The following is an 8,822-nucleotide window of genomic DNA, read 5'->3' on the forward strand; positions in this document are numbered from 1 at the left end:
CTAATTACCATAATGGCTGTATTAACTTGAACCCCCACCAGCAGTAAGAGTTCATTTTTCTTCACATTCTCTCCAACATTTACTGTCAGATCCCTTCATAATAGACATTCTGAAATAGGTAGGGTGGTATCTTTCGGTAGTTTTAATTTGCATTTCCCTAATGACTAGGGATGTTGGACGCTTTTTAAAATAGCTATTGGCCGTTTCTGTTCTTTTTATTAAAAACCGTCTATTTGATTCATTAGCCCATTTGTTGATTGGCAGTTTTATTTCCTTGATATTCAATTCTTGCAGTTCTTTGTAAATCCCGGCTATTACCCTCTTGTCTGAGGTAGAGCTGCCAAGAGTTTCTTCTGCTCTGTGGGCTGCTGCATGCTGTGCCTACAGTTCACACAGCACAGACATTCTGGCTTCATATATGCAGTGTGCTGATAATTGGGGCCAGTTCCTGTGCTACTGGTGTTCTGTTCAGGAAGTCCTTGCCTGCCCTTGTGTCTATTCCCTGCATAACCTGAAAAGCAGAAACATCTAGATGAACTTTAAATGGTGGGGTGAGATATTTGAATTGCTCTCTGTTTAGAGCCAGATTGTCTGTCAGGAGTCCCCATTTTCTCTTGGTAAAACACTGTACCCAGGACACCCCAGAGGAACGGAAGGGACAGGCCTCCTTTTCATGGTTCTAGATGACTCTGTTCTCACCAAAGGCCAAATCACCCTACAGAACGGGTACTGTCCCCCTCATATCAAGATTTCTTTCATACTGACAAATTGTCCTTTACAAAAGTCATTCCAATTTAGCCTTATGTGAACAATGTAGACGATTTGTCCCCACTTATTTCAGATCCTTCATGAGCAAGGATGCCTATCCCCAAGCAGGGTACAGAAATGTGTGTGCTCATCCACCTGTTGGATGCCAGGAGGCAGCCAGAGATCTCAAGTATGTGAGCTAGCTCAAATGTGAAACACCAGGCTGTTGAGAACTGGCACATCGGCCGTCCACTGAAAGCCTTGGGATTCCAAAGCTTCTTTAAAGCATCCATGGGCTTTAGGCTTGTGCTATGAAGAATGGGGATGTGTGTGTGTATGTGTGTGTGTGTGTGTGTGTGTGTGATTGTGTGACACACTTATAATCCCAGCACTGGGAGAGACAGATGGATCTGGCCAATTAGCCTGACCTAATGGAGGCAGTGTTCCTCAGAAATGACCCCAGAACTGGTCCTCTGGCCTGTACGTGCACAGACACACATGTGCATGAGCACACACATAAGCATGCATACACACACACACACACACACACACACACACACGAATAATAAACAAACAAATATATAAATGATAAACCAATTTGAGCTATGTATTTGAAAACCCGTGATTATCCTTTCGAGAGATGATGTGATGAAATGTTAAGTCACTGGCTTTTTCTAATCTGATGTTTTTTTAAGCAGTCTTGAACTCATGGTTCCCATGCCTCAGTCTCCCGAGAGCTAGGATTACAGTCATACACCACTGAGCAAGAGTTACTAACCTTAAAATAATGCTTCCCCTAACGAAGCCAGCTGCCTCATAGGTGACCTGAAACAGTGTGCCGCAAGTCCTCTCAAAGGGCCAGCAGGAGTGCTGAAATGGACAAAGAGTGCATAGCTTAATAACTCTCACTTTGGGGGACCTGAAAGCACGCACCATGCCTGGCGCACCATGCCTGGCGGAGCTCCCAGGTACCATACTCCCTCTCTCCCTTTCTCCTCTCTTGCTTCCGGAGCAGCGCCCGTCCCGTGGCTTTCAGAACCTGGGAGTAATGGAGATTGTTCATAAGTACAGCCACATTTACCACAATAGGTGGAGGCTTCAACTCCACATCCCTAGAGAATGACAATGAGAATCCACTACATGAATGAGGGATTGGATACGGCCATCTCGGTGCACGTGTGACAAGCATGTGCCGTAATTGAGTCACGTGATTAAAACCCAAGGCGCTGTGGTTTCTACTTCTTAACTCACTGATCTGGGCTTGGGGTTGGGCACATCAGGGAAGTTATTTCACTATTTCATAGTCATGTGGGCATGGTGTGTGGGCCCATATTAATTCTGCCCTTTCTGTCATCCCTTGGAGAAAGGGAATTTGCTAGCTTATATATTTTCCATAGGGCAGGGAGCATGGCCAAGACTCATGGTTTAATTAACATATATATATATATATATATATATATATGTACTAAGTGAAAACAACTCTACTTTTTAATTTCTAAACTGAAACCTCGAGAACCACATATGTACTAACGTCGTGCCTACATCAGGGAAGTGCAAGGTATCAATCTGTTATTGACTTTGATATTGATTAGTTAAAGAAGTGTTCAAATTTAATTTCTTCACTAAGGCTTGGTGGGGTATAAATGAATGGACTTCTCTGCAAAGATTACTGGGACTCTCAACCAATCTTTGGTAATCTATGAGAGTCTCGCCTTGATTCCTTTGCCTTGAATACCAACCTCCACAGACCGCAAGCCCATTTTTCATCTCAGTTCCAGGCACGTGATTTCCCGTCAGTTTCACACAAATCAATTCACAGGGGGGGGGGGAGATGCAAGATTTTTTCATTCTAGGCATTTGTATCCACTTCTTCTTCGTCTTCCCATGCTGTAACTCTCAGCTCTGACTCTTTCCTATCCACGAATTTACCTAACCCCAGCTAAGCCCAACAATTAATTCCCTTTCCTGTCTCCAAGACACTCGTCTGGCGCAGTGCCATCTGGTGGCTGCTCTCGGGCATTACAGCAAGACAACAAAGGCAGAGAAAAGCTTATCAAGAGAAAGCTGAAAAGGCCAGGATTAAGCATATCAAAGAAATCAAATGACAGGAAAGGAACCCTTTTGTAGACCTTCCAGTAAGCGCACAAGTTATATGAAAACAGTTACAGAGTAAGAATTGATTCTTCATAGACTATTTACGAAAAACACAACTGTACTGCTGCCCGCATTGTCTCTCAAAATATCTCTCTTATTGTACCTTGTCAGAGGACTGGGATGAATTTTGAGTTAACCAGTCCCCGTGGATGCCTTCTCTTGACTGGCTTTCTGAAAGCAAAGCTGTAAAATGGTCTTCGATTAGCCACGCATTAGGACGAATATCAATATTATCGATACTTAAGAGTTTATCCTTTCGAATGGCTGCAGTAACCGTGAGAGAGTAATTCCCGTTTCATTCAAAGCATCCATCTCACAGTGGCTAGCTGGGTGCTGCAATCCTGGCTTGGCTCATATTTTGTCATGCAAAGAAAAAAAAAAAAACTAACCACAGTGGCAATTTTCTTTCCTCTCTGGGGTTTGGAAATACTTCCTTTTTTTTTTTTCTTTTTTTTTTTTTTCTTTTTTTTTTTCTCTGCCTGGTGATTTCTGCCCTATTATTATTTGTGGTCAATCCCATTCTACAAACAGAGGGGGTGGGGGAAGCCCCTTTCCTGCCAGCCTTGTTTTTTCCATTGATTTCCTCGCCCAACACATGCCTCTAATGGAGCTTGAAATGACAGCAGCCAGGCTTTTGTTTTCTTCTTTTGTTGGTACACCTCTGCCAGGGGCCAGCTGTGGCGTGGGCTGCTGGGCTCTCCGGCTGCAGACAGGCTTCTCCCATAGGCTGGCAAGCAGAAGGTAAAAGCGAGGAGGGGAGAACAGCTCATCCCCTTCAAATAGGCCTAGGATCATTAGTAGACAGCAGTCTTTGAAATGAGCCACAGTACAGGGAAATAAAAGCTTTAGAAAAAACACAAGGGGGCTAGAAACTTACTAATCCAGCTGAAAAGGTAGAAAGAAACTGCTGGAAACCTGGGTCATCCTCAGGAAATGACAGATGAAGTGCAGATACTCCCCTGCACACGCACACAACCCAAAAAATAACACAAAACAATACAGTAACCATGAGAGATAGGTTCCAGGACCCCCATAGTTACCACAATCTGTGGATGCTCAAGTCCCTTATAGGAAAGAAACAGTGTGCTACCTGCACACCACACAAGTCCTCCCCTGTTCTTTCCGCTCTCTCTTGATGACAAGGGCCTAACGTCGATGTAAATGCAAATGCCCTGAAATAATTGTTACCTGGTGTTTAGGGAAATGCGAGGAGGAAACAAAAGCCTGTGCATGTTCAGTGAATATGTGATTTTTTTCCCCAAGTCTTTTTGATACTCATTTCGTTGAACCCACAAATAATCAACTTCTTCTGAAGGATCCAAGTAGGAGTTATGGATGGGTTGAAGGAAGAAGGCATCATATGAAAGTCCTCTGAATGCTCCGGCCATCCCTGGTTCTCCCCTCCTTCTCATGTCCCCCTGCACAATCAAGAACCTCAACCTAAAACGATCGGTCGACGTCAGCGAGCATTTAGAGAGTTTGCCCAAAAATCGTGTTTATTCAAATAGATATGATAGCCCTCTACAGTTTTTTCTACCTCTAAATCTACACTGCCCCCCCCCAACTTTTCCCTCCAGAAGAAAACAAATGACTTGAGCTAGCTGGGTTAATAAGCTTTGAGAGAATGAACTTAAAAAGAGAAAACCGCTGTTATGTTGTTGATTCTAAGAGGTTTCCCTCTAAGATACTGGCCTGCCTGTCTGCTCTGGGTCTTCTGGTGAAGCTTCTAAATGTCAGGATCGGAGACCAGGAATAAACCTCAACTCACATCACAAATCAGGAACTGTACTAAGAAGAAAGACCAGGTCCCACGATCCCTTTCACAACCACCTTCAAATTAACCTAGGGACTTCACACAAAGTCTCATTTCTTAAAGTTCCACAGGAATTCCAATAACACCATTTTGAAGACCAGGTCTCTAGAGTATGGACCTTTGGGGTCTGAGTAGTAAAATCCTCCATCCCTAAGACTCATGATCTGCTATATTGGAAAAAGGCCACGTGTCTTGGTAAGTCAGTGTTTTAGTAACTTAGATGCTACAGGAGCTGCTGTGACAAGCCCGAGCTGACCCTGGGTATGTTAAATGGCTTGAGGCCACAGCTTCTCCCAGAGCCACTCAGGAAATTGTATTAAATTGCTTTCAGGAGAGAGGAGCAGCCCAGAGCTCTCTTGTCATCATGGTGAATTTCCAGAAACAGACTGCATGCTCTTCACTGGACCAAGGATATATAACTGGAGGCGCTGCTACTGACCAAGGACTTGGGAGTAAATAAATCATAGCCATTAGCAATAACATGTTGACATAAAGGCCGACACACAGCCACAAAGCTCTGTAATCACTCAGATTTGCCCAAATTATCTCCCTGTTAGTAAACATTTACTCTAAGCTTTGGTGGCACGCATGGGATTCCAGTGTCCTCTAAAGAATATTTGAAACAGAAGATCATGGGACATTAGCAGATCGTAAAATAGTCTTCCCAAACATGTTAATAGTGATAAAGATAGGAGCCATATTGTCCTCTTAGAATTTAGACAATTTGGGCTTTCATACGTCACTAACAAGCTAGCTGGAGAAACTGAAACTTTTGTCTCCTTTTCCATCACAGCACATTTTCTCCTAACTATAAATTTATTTTAAAGTTCCTCTAAACAGAGGTTAGTCTCAGAGCTACATTCCCAGTGAGTTATTCTCCTCAAAATCAGCAATTCGGAGGCCTCAAGAAAGACTTTATGGCTGAAGATCTGAAAAGGAAACGTTCCTGACTCTTCCTGCCCCACCACCAAGGTGGGGTTTAAGTAGTCACCAGGGAGGAGACCCAGGCCCTCTGCACGAGGCCCACTATGGTGGTTTGAATAAGAAGGGACCCCACAGACTCCTGTGTTTACATGCTTGGCTGTAGGGAGCGGCACTATGAGAAGGTGTGGTCTTGCTGGAGCAGTTGTGGAAGTGTGTCCCTGTGGAGGTGAGCTTTGAAGTCATATATGCTCAAGCTGTGCCCAGTGTGACACACGGTTTCCCACCACCTGTGGACCAAGATGGGGAACTCTCAGCTCGTCCTCCAGCACTGTGTCTACCTACATGCCACCATGCTCCCCACCATGATGATAATGGACTAAACTCCAAAACTGTAAGCCCGCCCAAAGAAATATTTTCTTTTATAAGAGTTGCTGTGGCCACGGTGTCTCTTCACAGCAATAAAATCCTTACTAAGACACCCACTCTCCTGAAGCACTGGCAGCAGAAAAATCTAAATTGGGTGTCAGTCAGACTGACCCAGGAGAAGACACTGCAAGGGAAAAAGCCTGAAGCACCTCCAGCACTTGGAATTTGCATGAAAGAAGGTTCTGTGGGCCATGCTCTCCTCCCTTAGAAACTGCACTATGAAGTTTAGGTGGATGCTTACAAAATAGCAAAGAAAGGTTGGGAAGTTGTTTGCAAAACCAATTTTACTAAATATGTGTGTTTATATTGGATTATTGAGAAAGAATATTAAACCCTGCCAAAAAGATATCAGTGCAGAGAAAATAGGCGAAACAAATTTTAATGGCTTTTTTCTGATTACAGAGTAATTTGTGAACATTGAAGAAAAATTTTTAAGGCAGAAAATGGTGTGGAATAAAATCAAAATCATCCTAAGCTTCACTGCCTAGAGATACCTACTGCTACACGTATAATACATATGTGATAGATAGTGTATATTCACATATGTGCATAAACATGTCCATTATATTATTATATAATAAATAGTAAATATAGCTCTGTGTGCACCACATTTGGTGCTAGCTTTCTACACACTTTGGATATAATAGTTAACTCTTACTGAAACTCTTGAGCTAAGCACTACTATCGTCTCCATTTATCATCAAGAAAACTGAAACTCAGAGAGACCAGAAACAGACACTAAGAGGGTTCTGAACTCTAATGTGCATGATCTCAGAAGCAAGTCTAAAAGAAAACAGTTCAATGTGTGGCCCAAGGTCCAACACTCATCTGTGCTATGTGTTACATGTGTTACTTGTATACACTGGAGTTGTGTGCTACTCCGGTACCCTGGGGCTGTGTGTTACTCCTGTACCTTGGGGCCCTGTGTTACTCCTGTATCCTGGGCCTGTGTGTTACTCCTGTACCCTGGGCCTGTGTGTTACTTGTATATACTGGTGCTGTGTGTTGCTTGTGTACACTGGGGCTGTGTGTTACTCCTGTACACTGGTGCTGTGTGTTACTCCTGTACACTGGGGCTGTGTGTTACTCCTGTACACTGGAGCTGTGTGTTACTCCTGTACCCTGGTGCTGTGTGTTACTCCTGTACACTGGGGCTGTGTGTTACTCATCCCTGGATCTCTCTTACATCTGTTTTGTCAAGGAAAATATGGGGACGGGTGAATGCTGATGTACAACCACGCAGACAATATTTGAGCAGGAAAGAAGGGGAAGAGACAAACTGCCAACACTGACAAACCCAACTTCATCCCTCAGACCCACATGGTGGAAGGACAGTGCCAACTCATGAAAGTTATTCTCTGACCTCCACATGCTCACAACAGCCTGGACATACACAAATAAATGAATGTAACAGGAAAAAAAAACATTTTAAAAGTTAAAATATCAAATATCAACATACATGGAATATATAAACATTTCATTCAATACGAAGGAAAGACAGTAAGACCTAGAACACCCCACTTTCTCGCTGCTTCACCGTTCACTATTTTCTGTGCTCTTGACATATTTTCATGTTCTTTAGGCATGAAGGAAGTGCTCTGTCATGGTATGCCAGGCATCTCTCTTCCCAACTATGACTTCATCAACATTAGGATAATGGTCATGGTAAAAAAAAAAATGTTTTTGAACCATAACTGTCCGTCATACATCAGTGTGAAGACAGAAAGTAATGAATGTCTTTATCCCTTGCATGTTTCTAATTTCGTTGAAATTGCATGAAAAATTGAAAGAAACTGGTGTCTATGAGAAAACTAATACTGCATCTGACCAGGAAGGAAGCTGTAGTGTATTCTCAGCTTGGAAACACTTGGAGACTCCAAGCTCCATCCAGAAGCAGTCCGCCTGCCTCAGCCACCACATCCCAGCTTCAGACACACCAAAGTGAACTGAAACAGGCCCTGTCTGTGAGTGAAAAGGATCCTGTGACTTCCACAGACACTCCCAGCTCTGTGAATGAAAGGCTCCTCATCTGAACAGAAGCAAAGGGAAGAAACGCAAGATGAACCCGAGGATGTCAGCCCGAGGATGGGGATGTCCTGCTGGACCCTGAGCAAACCATGATGAGTGGAGGAGACCGACTCAGAAGTCACAGTGGCCATTTTACAGGACCATGAGAAAACACTCCCTTTTGTTCTCCGCTACCTGGTACTGTACTTCATGGTTTGATTCTAAATGGTCTTTCACCCCCACGGAAGGGTTTGTCCAAATTCCAAGGGGAAAAAAAAATTCAATGACACCTCCCCCCAACATCCCTTCCTCTCAGCTCGCTATGAGCATGCTCCCACACCCTCCCCACATCTCTTGCCGATAATTTCAGAAACATTTGCAGCAATTGCCTGAGTATATTTCTTTTCGTTCCTTGGCTAAACTACAATTTTGCTATGTAGGAAAGTTACAAATGGAATGCAAATGTGTCCCTTCGCCTTTCCACATTGTTACCACTCTGGTTCTGATTTGGAAGGGGGAAGCGTGGCATTTTTAAAGAACACTCAAATGTAGTGTAAATTTCAAACAAAAAGGCAGGTTCTTTCAGTTATTGAAGGTACAGAAACACAATAGTTTATTAATCTACCCAGACTATGATATCTTGCCTCTTTCCATTCCCCTCCAGATCTACTCTATCTCAACACATTCCTCTCTCTCTCTCTCTCTCTCTCTCTCTCTCTCTCTCTCTCTCTCTCTCTCTCTCCCTTCCTCC

This window comes from Rattus rattus, chromosome 2 (assembly GCF_011064425.1).
Source record: "Rattus rattus isolate New Zealand chromosome 2, Rrattus_CSIRO_v1, whole genome shotgun sequence".
NCBI lineage: Eukaryota > Metazoa > Chordata > Mammalia > Rodentia > Muridae > Rattus > Rattus rattus.